Here is a 13,861-nt window from a genome sequence, read left to right on the forward strand (position 1 = left end):
AATATATTTCAATACTGAAGGTCTACTCTCCTAGTGGAAGTAAAATATAATGAGAAAAAAGTAAAATGTGCGTGTATGCTGTCTACTGCCTGTTATCAAGTGACATTCATTTCTAGTAACAGAGATGCTGAAATTGAAAACATTTTGTGTGTGTGGGTTGGGTTGTTGTCTCATGCTACCCATAGATATCTATGGAGTGGGTTGGGGGAGGAAGAAGGAGAGAGAAGCAAATAGACTCATACAGACAAGCTGCTGCAGCTAATAGTAAGGCCTCCCTCACACAAGGCGTTTTATACAGCGTTCAGTGCTGCCTTTTCAGCCCAGCGCTAAACGCTGTACGAGGCTCCCATTCATTTCAATGGGGCTGCTCACACAGGGCTGAAAACGCAGCGCCTTGCAATGCTGCGCTTTGACAGCGATGCATGTTCTATTTTTGGGCGTTTTCAGCCCTGCGTCGCCCATTGACATGAATGGGCAGCGGTTTTAGCACTGCTGAAAACGCGGCAACACTTGGTGCCGTGTTTTTGGCAGCGTTAACCGCTCGCCGATTTTCGGGGTGAGGGCTTGTAATAGAAGCCCTACCCCGAAAATCTGCCCCAGCTAGGTAAAGCGAAAAAAAGAAAGTTAATACTCACCTAGCCGCTGCAGTCCGGGTCGCGGCCGCTGGTCTCTGCCGATGATCCGGGCTTCCCCTGCATTCACAAGTCTATTGCCATAGGCCAGGTTTGAGAGCCCTGCCTCCGGCAATAGAGTGCTGTGATTGGTTATTGGCACGCTCGATGCCCAATCACAGCCCTTCATTGACTGTCTCAGCAAATCAGCGCCGGCAAGCTCTGATTGGCTGAGACAGTCAATGAAGGGCTGTGATTGGGCATCGAGCAAGCACCGACAACCAATCACAGCACTCTATTGCCGGAGCCGGGGTTCTCAAACCTGGCCTCTGTCAATAGACTTGGGAGTGCCGAGGAAGCCCGGATCAGCAGCAGAGACCAGCGACCGTGACCTGGACTGCAGCGGCTAGGTGAGTATTACTTTTTTTTTTCTTTTCAGCATTCTTGGCTGCGTTTTCAGCCGAGCTGAAAACGCAGCCAAAACGCTGGCATACAGTATGCCAGCGCTGCTGAAACGGGGCGGAATCTGCAGTAAACGCAGCGTTGAAAAACGCTGCATTTCTGCAAACGCCCTGTGTGAGGAAGGCCTAAGTGTTAACTCTTGCCACAGTTACTGAAATCATATCTACACTGCTTAGAACTGCTGTATAATGTCCTCAATCAGGATGTTTTATCTTTCTGAGTGCAGCAGAGAGTTACAGCAGGCATAGAATTTGCTGTTTTCTCAATGTTTATTGTTTGGAGACCTCATAGCAGCTAGTCTCCACCTGCCAATTTAGGGAAGACTGAGAATTAGTGATACAGCTTGCAGAGGGAAAAACTGCTAAAAACACCATATGTATGTCATGTAATAGCCAGAAATAATGTTATTCCTCGTCTACACATATGGCAGCTTATTCTGAAAAGTTATCTGGAAGTGGTACACTTTAGAGGGTTAAATAAACATCATAAATGATTGCAAACACATTGAACTATTTAATATGTGGATTTTATAGGTGCCAGTTTAACTTCCATTGAAGATTCCACCGAATCAGAGTTTCTTTTACATCATACTGAGTTACTTAGTAGCCAGAAACAGGGATTTTATATTGGACTTTACAAGAATGTAAAAGGTAAAGTATCAGAACATTCACTTTTGTATCAGAAACTATTTGATTCTCATCATACTGTATTTCTACTTTATTCCTCCTTCCTTCCTTTCCCTTGTATTGTTGTCGTGAGTATTCTGCAAAAGTGACATTACTCATTAGGGAGTAGCTGAAGGAAGCAGTGCATAACGGAAAAACATGGAGGGAGCTCGCCTTTAGGCTGCCGAGGGTCGTGAACGACTAAACGGCTAACAACAACACAGCATGTTATGTAAGCAACGGTGGAGAATTTATAGTGTAAATCTGGCCCTTTAGTCCATTGTGTGGCAGTATGATAGCTATAAAGGCGGCCATATTGTTCATAATGCCTGGCCTTACAGTCTAGTAGCCAGTGCTTCACCTTGATTATTAAAAAAAAACCGCCATTATTAAATATTCAAGTATAGTTCCCTCTAACATGGGAAGTAGAGGGAATGTGGAACAACTTTAATGACACATTGTATACTATAATATATAAAATATTCTGAAAATGGCGCCTTGTATTAAGTAAGATATTCTGTATTTGTGTTTCTAGACGAATGGCTTTGGTTGGACAATACACCTGTGGACTTTGTAAACTGGATCCATGAGGCACCCGATGAAGATATGTCTTCCAAATGTATAGCAATGGATGCTAGAAAAGGAACATGGGATGTCACATCGTGCTTTAGAGACTTCGGGTATATTTGTAAGACTTTAAAAAGTAAGTAATCTTAAATCTGTATTACTTTTTATTTGTATTTTAGAAACACATTATTGCAATGTTGACCTCTAGAGTGAAGATACTGTAAGTACAAATCATACAGGACATCAGTACCTTTGGGACCCTTTTAAAGGGGTTGAACCAGAATTTCAAGTTACTTGCTAAATAATGGGGGTGTCAGCGGTGCCGTGTCTTCCATACTCCTCGGAATGGGCTTACTGCATCCTCCGCAGTGAGGAGGAGACTGAACAGAGCGCTTGTCACACAGGCGCACTAACACTCCATTCACTTTCAGTGGGACAGTGTAGGTACCCAAGTGGCACCCACTCGGATATTTCTGTCAGTCACATTTAAATGAATTGAGTGCTGACCCCGCATGCTCAACCAGCGCTTCCTTCATGCTGACGTCACTGAGGGGGAAGAAGCGACCATTCTGCAGATCCGCGGTGGTCTCAGCGGTGAGACTCCTCACTGATCAGTAAGTTATTCCCTATCCTGTGGATAGAGGATAACTTGAAATTCTGGTACAACCCCTTTAACTATGAGGATATGGGTATGAGATCCATTGAGGAATGTCACAAAATATATATAGTGGTCGCTCATGATATTAATTGGTTACAGGACGTCCATTGTATGTGAAAAATATTGTAGGTTGAGACCTTAACTCTACGGCAAACTCTTAATTGGCTCTGAAGACCCCAAAATGTCAATCAAAAGTAACATGAAAGGTAGATTAAGGAAAATTAAACATAACTAATACAGATGAAGTAAGTCCTTACATATAAAAGTTAACTGCCGGGAGAAGTAAATCAGCAGCTTCTTCAGGGTCCTGTACAGTACACACAGTGCAGACGAAGAATAGCATGGAGCTGTCCTCCCCTTGTGTCCAAAGGAGCAATTCATTCTGGTACAGGTAAAGGGCAATATGGAACATGTAGTACCCCACTGTACTGTACAAAGGTGCCACAGGACACAGGGTTCAGGATACGATAACAGGGATAGCGTTCCACAGCTTTGTACAATGCCAGTCCGGGCGCGGCCAGGCAGCCTGGGTGGTGGGGTTCCACCAGAGCAGGAGGGTACAACAGCAGATGGCCTTGAGCGAAGGCTCGGTCACCAATGTTCCCTATATAATGAATGTATAGAGGGCTTGTTATCAGCCGTAATTGTCCACGATTTGCTGCAAACTTTCTTTAATGTTAAAACAATACAACACCGATTGTCTCTCACCAGCGTCAAAGCACAATATATTGTCAGCAAAGGTCTGAGACGGCAGCATTTTCCTTAGCAATGTTTCCTTCCAAACACAACGTTTGCAAGAGTCTCTCCCTCCTGAAGGGTCCAATGCTCCTATGGTTGTGGAACCCCAGTAGATAGTCCCATGGGCTGGTCACCCCTACAAAAGATCTGCAAATATTCCTTCCCTGGAACAGGCTGCCGTCTCTCATTTGCTCTCAAGTTCTACACACAGACCATAGGCCTATATCCAGTTATATAGACTTCCTCTCTGCAACTCGTAAGAAGAACGCTCCTTGCTCGGCCCGATCCTTTTTTTCTTAAGGGAATATTACTGTTAGCGATAAACAATATAAACAACAAACAAGGACATACATTATCAAAGTCCATGCTAAGAAGGGGGGGGGGGGGGTTACTTCACTACAGTTGTAACTTGAGCAGATATTAGACAGCAAGTGAACAATCAGTAGTTGATGTTGATGTATTGCAAGCAGGCAAAGTGGGCAAATGTAAAGTTCTGAGCATCTTTGACAAAGACCAATTGCAATGTCTAGACGATTTCTAAAATGTCTGGTCTTGTGTGTATTCCTGGTATGCAGTGGTTTATACTACCAAAAATGGTCCAAGGAATCAAAGCCAGTGACGTACAGTAGTGACAAGGTCATGGGTACCCGAGGCTCATTGATATGTTTGGGAAGTGAAGGCTAGCCAATCTAGTCTGACCCTACAGAAGAGCTGCTGTAGCATAGATTACTCTAGAAGTTGTCAATGATAGAAAAGTGTCAGAATGCACAGGACATCGCAGCGTGCTGTGTAGCCAGAGACCGGTCAGACTGCCCATGCGGACCCCTGTCCACTACCGAAACCACCTACAATAGGCATGTGAGCATTATAAGAGGGGCAATGAAAAATGGTACCCTGGTCGAATTATTCACATCATCTTTTCCAACATGTAAACCATTGGGTTCATGTGCGTTGCTTTCATGGAAAAGAGATGACAAAACGATGCACTATTGAAAGACTACAAGCCAGCAGGAGGAGTGTGATGCTCTGGGCAATGTCCTGTTAGGTACTTGGGTCCTAACATCCAATTGGATGTGACACGTACCACCTACCTAAACATTGTACAAACCAAGTACTCCCTTCTTGGCAGCGGTAATCCCTACTGGCAGTGCCCTCTTTCAGCAGTATAATGTGCTGGGCCGCACTGCAAAAACTGTTCAGAAACAAGTAAGGAACTTAACAAAGAATTCAAAGGTGATGACTTGACCTTAAAATTCCCAGATTAGAAAAATATCAAGCATTCGTGGGATTTTCTGAAACATCAACTTTAATTCTTGGAGGCCGCACCGAGCAACTAAGAGGATGTAAAGGATCTGCTGCTTTTGTCTTGGTGGTACCGTATATACCACAGGACAACGTGGACAGTCCTGAGTTGTTTTGGCAACACAAGGAGGACCTACACAAAATTAGCAGATGCAATGTCGAATTGGATTGCTCATGGCCCACTAGTAGAATTAATTTTGGAGGCCCACTGTGTAGCTACATGGAAAATGTATCTGATCCCGGTTCACAAATTCCTTGCCGCTGCAGTCTCCATATACTTCAATAGAAAGGTGGCTGCATTTGTGTGCAGCCATATGTCCACTGAAGTATATGGAGAATGCTGTGGGCAGGAATTGGTAGATTCCCATTCACATATCATCTGCAGATCAAGTGAACAACCATTGCAAGGATAAAGGCTGAGGGCCAACCATGGCTTAGGGCCCACTGGAAGATTCACCTGTGGGCCATTCCGAACTGGGTTTAATGTTGTGACGGATCAGTGTCCATCTAATTTTCTGTGGGCCGGCCCACTGCTGAAAACCGATCTCACTTTTTGTTAATTGAATTTGCAACAGAACAATAAAAGAACAAATAAAATGATGCAAAATCACTGAACATAGGATGAAATACAAAAATTCATCTAGCTTTAAAAATACACAAAAATCCCATTTGTAACCTGTTGTGTTTTGTGTTCACAGCTCCGCTGCCCACGGAGAAGCTGGTGGAGATACCAGGTACAGTAAATAACATCTAGCAGTAATGTATGTGATATTAGAAGGAGCAATTGTAGACTCAGTGGAGACCAGCAGTTGTACAGCAACCCCTCATAAAGGAAGTCATAGGCACATTGTCAGGCAGGCGGATGTGGATCTGCCTTGTCGCACACCGATTTGATTTGGGCTATATTGGAGGTTTTAACCCTTAGCCCCTCCAGAGGGATTTGGTCTTCACTGTGGGGATCCTAAGCCATTACTCACACAGATAATCCAGGTTGTGTGGCTGCTGATGCTGCATGAGGCCAACATTCAGTACCTTATACTTTGAACAGGGTCTTTTCCGTAGCACTAGCAGTGGTCAAGGTTGGCAGCACAACTTCAATAGCTATAGATAGGCAGCATAGTCTGCAGGCAATCTCAGAGTTCAGGAACGTAGCCTAGGTCAGGGGGTAAGCAGAGGTCAGAACAAGAATACAAAAACTTACTGGGGCTTTGTCACAAAGGTAGAAACCAATTGCTTAGGAATCCTTCATGGGTGAAGGATATCCAAGATAGCCAAAGATGTGAGGTGACTGGTGGGGGACATGTTAGGAGAGCGTGCAATGGCCCTTTAAGAGAAGACACAAGGGCGCATATGACACCAGGGAGCAGACCACAACATGCACATCATCATGGTCCTTGCAGCAGGTGAGTGGGCTGGGCAGCAGCTGTCTGTCATGACACACGGTAAGGTAAAGTCCCCTGGTGCAAGCGTCGAGTCATGACTGACTCCTTGAATGATGTCACATCGTGGTCTACAGATGTTGGGTTGAATTTTTTCCCCTGGTATCCATCAGCATAATTGTTACAGACTTTTTTTGGACCACTAAGCGGTGGCATATTTGGACCACTAACTATGACTATTCATCTGTCTGTCTAGCTATCTTATATTTTAAGTTGAAGCAAAGCTGTTGGGCTTCTATGCATAACCTGTTACAAGCCCACCATGTGCAATATCTAAAAATGTTGTCTTCTTACATGGCAGTGAGGTCTTTGGACCTCCTTAGGCTCCAGGGCCCAGTTGTGATTGCCACCTCTGTGTAACAGATGGGATGTTGTGATGACAAGATGGAGACTGAGGCAGTTTGTTACAGTAATAAACAGAAAACATTGATTATAGTTTAGCACTCAATAGGTGTGTAATTAAACGTTGCATCATAATCTTACATATCGGTCCAAAACATTACTTACAATATACAGCATAACATCTTGGTCGTACTTCACTTCTTTGTTTCCTTAAACTGGCAACAACAAGGAACATGTCAGTGCAGATCCCATACAGCCTGATCTGGCTAGAATTTAGAAGCCATCTCAAGAATTCCAATCAATATACATGCAGGGCTGTAACTATAGTCACAGGCACTCTCACCAAGACTTGCAACTGCTGAGAATCCGCAACTTGCGATGCTACTCACTATCAAGCTTTACTTTCATTATACACTCATAGAATCCTAGAATGGTAGCGTTGGAAGGGACCTCCAGGGTCATCGGGACCTCCAGGGTCATCGGGTCCAACCCCCTGCTCAGTGCAGGAGTCACTAAATCATCCCAGACAGATATTAGTTGGTTGAACACTCCACTGAGCGCCTTGTTGTGCCATAACAACCACAATAAGCATATATTCATTATATCATCCTATTAACTAACTGTGCAAGGCCTTGCACTAAAGATGGTGCCATATTTAACACTGTTCAATAGTATTAACCCTTTTAGGTAGTCCCCTAAAGTCCAAGCATTCCACCTTGAGCAGATATTTTGCACATAACAGAAGAATGCACTTACAGTGTTACCGGTAACCACTTCTTCATAGCGCTTGGCATTTTGCAGAGGTTCCCAAACTTATGGTCCAGCAGGGAACTACAGGCACCCAACAAAGCCTTTTCTCTCACAGCATACTACGCTTAGCACAAAGCTCTCGATAATACTTTTAGCAGTCAGCCTCCTCCACTTCAATAGACTGGCTGCATAGGACTCTCTGCTCTTCCCTTCATCTGCTGTATCATACTTTCTCAAACAACTGCTGTGTCACTCTCCACCTGTGGCGCAGCTATCAGCTTTATACCCTTCCCACTGCTCTCTTCTTCCTACTGCACTAGGAGGGGTGGAGCTGCAGTCTAGGGGGCTGTGGCTTAATACTATGTCCTTTTACAAGACAACCACAGCTGCAGTCAGGTGAGATGGTGGAGCAAAGGTCCCTTTCACTGTTCTCTGGCTGCTTACTATATCAGAGCTGAACTCACTTGCATCATGTGATCTCCCTAGAAGGTCCTTAAACACACACACAATTGTAGCTCTTACACCTGCACCCCACATGCCTCTGTATGCAATTTTTATTACTAAGGGTCAAAGCTCAGTTGTACTCCGATTTGCCTGTACAGCTAACTAAAAAAAAAATCTACTTGTGCATTTTTATTGCCATAAGAAGATGGAGATAAGTAACAGTCAGACCCTTCTGGCCTTGCTTATCTCTTTATGACCTTTACTGATCCAACCGGAAGGAATGCGAGGAATGCAGCCTCCATAACAAGACAGCCCCGGTGTGCAGTGAGGTGACCCCGGTGCATTGCAGAAGCTCAGCTAGGAGAAGATGTGCTAAGGAAACTGACAGGGAAGGAATAGGTAAGTATTGATTTTTTTTTTTTAATGACAAAATCGCTTTAATGACCAGGCCAAATTTTGGAAATCTGATGTGACAAATCGTCAGTAGACGTACACTACTGAACAGCACGCTACTATTGTTGTTTTTTTCCAGACTTTTAAAATATAGGAAATATACAGTGGTTAACCGCATGTTAGGGCTCAGTCAGACAAGAGGTTTTTATTTTGCGCACTTACGTGCTCAAAAAGAGTGCTCCACGCATTAGCAAAATGTGCGTGACTATAGCTCCGTGCTCATTGCTTTCAATAGGGCCAGTGCTGCTGCCACCGGCCGCATGGGAAGCATGGGGGTTCAGGCAACCCCCCCGCAGTGATTTTCAGGGAAGGCCTTGAAATATAAGCCCTGCCCTGAAAATCATCCCTAGCTTGTTTAAAAAAATAAAAAAAAATATGTACTCACCTCTCCGCCTCTGTCAGAGCTCCGGCGCATCTTGTTGCTGGCTTCCCCGGCAGTGTTCTGAAGCTCTTTCAGCAGGTGGGGATTTTTATTTGTTTTACACAAGCTAGGGATGATTTTCAGGGTAGGGCTTCTATTTCAAACCCTTCCCTTGGGGGGGTTGCCTACAGCCCATTGCTTTCAATGGGGCTGGCTGCAGCACCCAGCACCAGCCCCCATGAAAGCAATGGGAGAACATTGTGATCCTCTGCCACAGCTGTGACAGGGGATTCATTAATTCCCACGGCAAGTCCCCTTGTCACTGAACACTGTGACAGTAATGTTACAGTGTTCAGCGATGAGGGGACTGCCCGCGGGGAATCTTTATGCGCAGCACGGACCTTGCCGCTGCACGCATGCCCTATCTTTTGCAGGTGCAAAGGTTTGTTGCCTGTAAGATACGGACATGTGAACACATCATAGGGAACCAATGTTTCTATCAGACGCACGTTTTTTGCGCACATAGCCACGCACAAAAAAACCCCCCACTCATTTGACTTCGCCCTAATAGCGTAATGCTGTCTAAACAGTGCTACGACTCACCAAACAAAGAATAAAAAAAGTGAACAGGGGTGTTCTTCACTTTGTGGGTTAAAGGGGTTGAATAAGGTGTGAGATGGGGTTATCATGGGGTGATGAAGGGTACTTTAAGTCTTTCACTCTCTGCTGCATTGGATTAGCAGCTCTTTATCTCTCTCCTCTCACAGACACATTTAGTGAGGAGAGAGAAACAAATAGCGCTAATCCTGTGCTTTATTTACAAAACAATCACATGATTCGCTGTCATAGGTGTATCACAAAGATCCATGTGACCAGGCACCAATGACAACAATCTCTGGTGGTTGCTATGTGCAAAATGCTGCCAAAGCCAGCTCAGCATATAGCTTATGCGAATGTGCCCACCAAAGGGGGGATGAAAATCAATTGCGGGAGACAGTCCTGGAGGTCTCCAATACTATATTTCGGAATCGTCGGAGACGAAACAAAAAGAACTTTCATTTTTTGCTTTGTTTTTACATGATCAGGGACTGCTGACTGCTGCCTCTGGCCACTGCTACAAGCTGTCAGCTACCTCTGGTAGCTTAAAGCAGGGGGCTATTACAATCTTGAGGCCTGTAACTTTACTCTGACGCAGCACCATAAAAAGTCAGGGCTTCAGAATAAAACCCATTAGTGAAAAGGCCGCCAAAAGGCGTGTGGGTGATCACTAAGGAGTTAATATAACTTTGAGCCACAGTTTATTTGCCCTTTCAATTACTTTACAATGAATGGTGTTTATTGTGTTATGATAACAATAGTTTTTTTTAATGGCATTAGTGATAAGAAAACTTTTCAACATTTCGTTTAGCTGGTTTGGTCAATTTGGGCAAAAAGTTCGATCCAAATTTGCTTGAAATGAACCCAAACTTCACCAATACCTCCAAACATTATGGTGCTGGAGGAGAAGGAAGAAGAAAAAGAGGAGGAGCCATTTTAGTGGGTTCAGCAAAGACGAATTACCTCAGGATTGACTTTGTGCTGAACTGAACTTTTAGCAAAGTCCCCCCCGAAACAGGGTTCAAGTGTTTCAGGATTTAATTGTGTTAGTATAACAATAGGTTTTCAATAGCATTAGTGTTGAGCAAACTTTTTTTCAAAAGTTTGGTTTGACTGGCTTACTGAATCTGAGCAAAAAAAGTTTGGTTCAGTCAAAAGGGGGGAGAGGAAGAAGAGGAGGATGAGTTATTTTAGTGGGTTTACCGTCACTGAGGTAGAAGCGACCTATTGAATGGCAATTTCACTGACTAGACACCTAAAATAATGAATTTTATTAGATACTAACTAAAAAGATGGGAATAGTAGAAAAATCACCCATCCATGGATGAACAAACATATTAAGCAACCAGAAAAAGACCGATGTTATGAACAATGATCCCTATGCATAATTCAGCAATAGAGCCAATATGCCGAAGAGAAAAGAGGAAATACATTCTCTTTCAGTTAAATAACCAGAACAAACCTTAGTTCAGTGGTGGGTCTGTGGTACCGGCCAACAATGTATTGGACTAGAAAATTAGGTCCACTATTCATGCCCACTATATTTTGGGCTGAAGTGGTCCACTTCAGCCCAAAATATAGTGGTCATGAATAGTGGACCTAATTTGTGCAAGATTACAGGAAAACGTAGTGCCTGAATGTTCTAGTCCAATACATTGGTGGCCGGTACTGCACTAAAGTTTGTTCTGGTTATTTAACTGAAAGAGAATCTATTTCCTCTTTTCTCTTCGGCATATTGGCTCTATTGCTGAATTATGCATAGCGACTGTTGTTCATAACATCGGTCTTTTTTCTGGTTGCTTAATGTGTTTGTTCGTCCATGGATGAGTGATGTTTCTACTATTCCTATCTTTTTAGTTAGTATCTAATAAAATTCATTATTTTAGGCTTCTAGTCAGTGAAATTTAAGTGGGTTCAGCCAAGACAAATTGCCTGAGATTGGAGTTTGCGTCAAACCAAACTTTTAGCAAAGTTCATATTGAAACATAGTTCAACTGTTTTTGTTAACTCAACAGTATACGGTATAAGTTAAGGTAAGTTGTTGAAAGATGTCCTCATAGTCAAGAAAAACTGTTCTATACTTGTAGTGCAACTTCTGTGAATAGGTTTTATGTATGGAATAACTCTAACCCAGATTCTCCTTTACAGAAGAGAAGCCCTCACACGGCATGACCATTGGCGTGGTTGTTCTCGTCATTCTTGTCGTTGCTGGCATCGCCACTGCAGTCTTCTTTGTATATCGGAGGAAGAAAGGGAAGCTGCCACAAGCAGAAAATGGTTTCACCAACAGAATATACTTTGACAGTAACAGTGCGGCTGCAACACACGATGGAAACGTCTTAGTGGACAACATGGAACAAAATGAACAGGAACATTCTTAAGCACTAAAAACTTGACCAGCGCTGTGCTATAAAGTCTGGCCTCTAATAGGCTGATGGACGATGCCCATCTACGAGAAAGAAATAAGACTGGGGCACAATCACTACATGAGCTCAAGTAAACAGAGTTTTGTTTTTTTTTTAACAGATTTTTATTTTAATCAGAGATTTTTATCAAATATAAAACAAGATGCAAGTTATTAAACTTGGAGCCATCATGACTTAAATGCTACAAACATAACATCTTTAAAGAAGTAGTTATAAACATAGGTTAATCAGTATATGACGTGTATACAACAATAAAGTATGGAAATAAATAAAATTGGTCATAAATAAGAAAATTGGCAGTTAGAGTGTTAAGTCGGGCAAGTAGCAGAAGGAGCTTTGAATCCAGGTCATCCAATCTCTTCTAAGTTTTTTCTTTTTGCACTTAAGGCACTTGTGTGCATACGTTCAAACCAATAATTGCTATTAACTGATTTGATTATATTGGAAATAGAAGGAATAGAGTTACTATTCCAATGTTGAGCAATGTTAGCTCTGTGTGCAATCAAAATACGGAGAAGAGAAGTGCGCAGAGTGGAGGGAAATTGCTCAGCATCAATGTTTAACACAACTAGAACAGGATTGTGTTGAAGTTGAATATTAGTTGGAAGATCTGAATCCAAAAGGTTAGAGACATACAGACAATCCCACAATAAATGCAAAAATTTACCATCTGATGAACCGCACCTCCAGCAACATTTGGAAAGTCGAGGAGCTATTTTTTGACAACATGAGGAGTTAGGTACCATCTATATAGTATTTTACAGGAGTTTACCAAGTGATTGGCACATTTAGAAACTGAATTAATTGAGGAGTACACCTCACTCCTCTAGGGGTCCCTATCTAACGAGACAAGCAGGGAAAACACCCTGATAAGGGCGGACCAGTGCTGGAACCTCGGGACCCAACTATCCCTAGATGGTAAAGGATCCACAGCAAGACAGTTCCCACCGCATGCACAGAGAGCCGCACAGACTTGCAGGAGCATGACACTGTTCACACTCAAGATAGTGAGCCCACACAGACACCTCATGTCCAGTCACATGCACAGCAGATATAGAAGACTGCACAAACATGAAGAAATACAACACAACACAGGAGACTTAGAACAACAGATCCCAGCAACACACGTAACAGTACCTCTCCTTTAAAAAATAGGCGTCCGGACCCTTTAAGCATAACATTAAAAATTATGCAACTCCTCCCAAAGACACAGATGCAGTACAGGACATATGACTACGGGCCTAGTACTGCCGAACAGGTCACCCAGGATAGGCGTAGCACAGGACTTATCAATACGGGCCTAATGCAAACACACAAACACCTGTGAAGGAGGGGGCAAACGTAACACTGTAATTGCTTCATGTTTAATACTTTGCTTGGGTTCCTTTGGCTCGCCTATGCTGTGAGTGCAAAAAGACTTCCCATAGCGGTGTTTTACCTGTCTGACACAAATACACTGACTGACTAAGGTAGAAATGTGGGCCGAGGTCATTGGCGGGGTGAAACTCTGCCATGTTTGGGCGTTCTGATTTCTGTATGTGTAATACCTTCTTTAAGTTCCTTGGGCTCGCCTATGCTGTGGGTGCACAAAGACTTCCCATTGTATTGTTTTACCTGTCTGGCACATACACTGACTGACTAGGGTAGAAATGTGGACCGAGGTTCTTGGCGGGGTGAAACTCTGCCATGTTTGGGCGCTCTGATTTCTTCTTGTGTAATACCATCTTTGTGCACCAACAGCATAGGCAAGCCCAAGGAACTCAAAGACTTTCCATTGCAGTGTTGAGCTATCTAACACAGTGTTTCCCAACTCCATTCCTCAAGGAACCCCATCAGGTCATGTTTTCAGGATATCCTATAGTAAGAACACATCTGGCAATGTCTGAGGCATTCACAAGTGTTACATCACCTGTGCAATACTGAGGAAATCCTGAAAACATGACCTGTTGGGGTGCCTTGAGGACCGGAGTTGGGAAACACTGATCTAACACCTACACAGAATAAATTGTGTGGGGACACATGGATTTCCCATTGCTATGCAACTCG

General features: G+C 43.4%; 1 pseudogene; it reads left to right on the forward strand.

The window, feature by feature from the left end:
* LOC136586586 (macrophage mannose receptor 1-like) overlaps positions 1–11,875 on the forward strand; it is a 208,211-nt pseudogene extending 196,336 nt beyond the window's left edge.
* The last annotated feature ends 1,986 nt before the right edge of the window (positions 11,876–13,861 follow it).

The sequence above is a fragment of the Eleutherodactylus coqui genome, chromosome 12 (genome assembly GCF_035609145.1).
Source record: "Eleutherodactylus coqui strain aEleCoq1 chromosome 12, aEleCoq1.hap1, whole genome shotgun sequence".
Taxonomy (NCBI): Eukaryota; Metazoa; Chordata; class Amphibia; order Anura; family Eleutherodactylidae; genus Eleutherodactylus; species Eleutherodactylus coqui.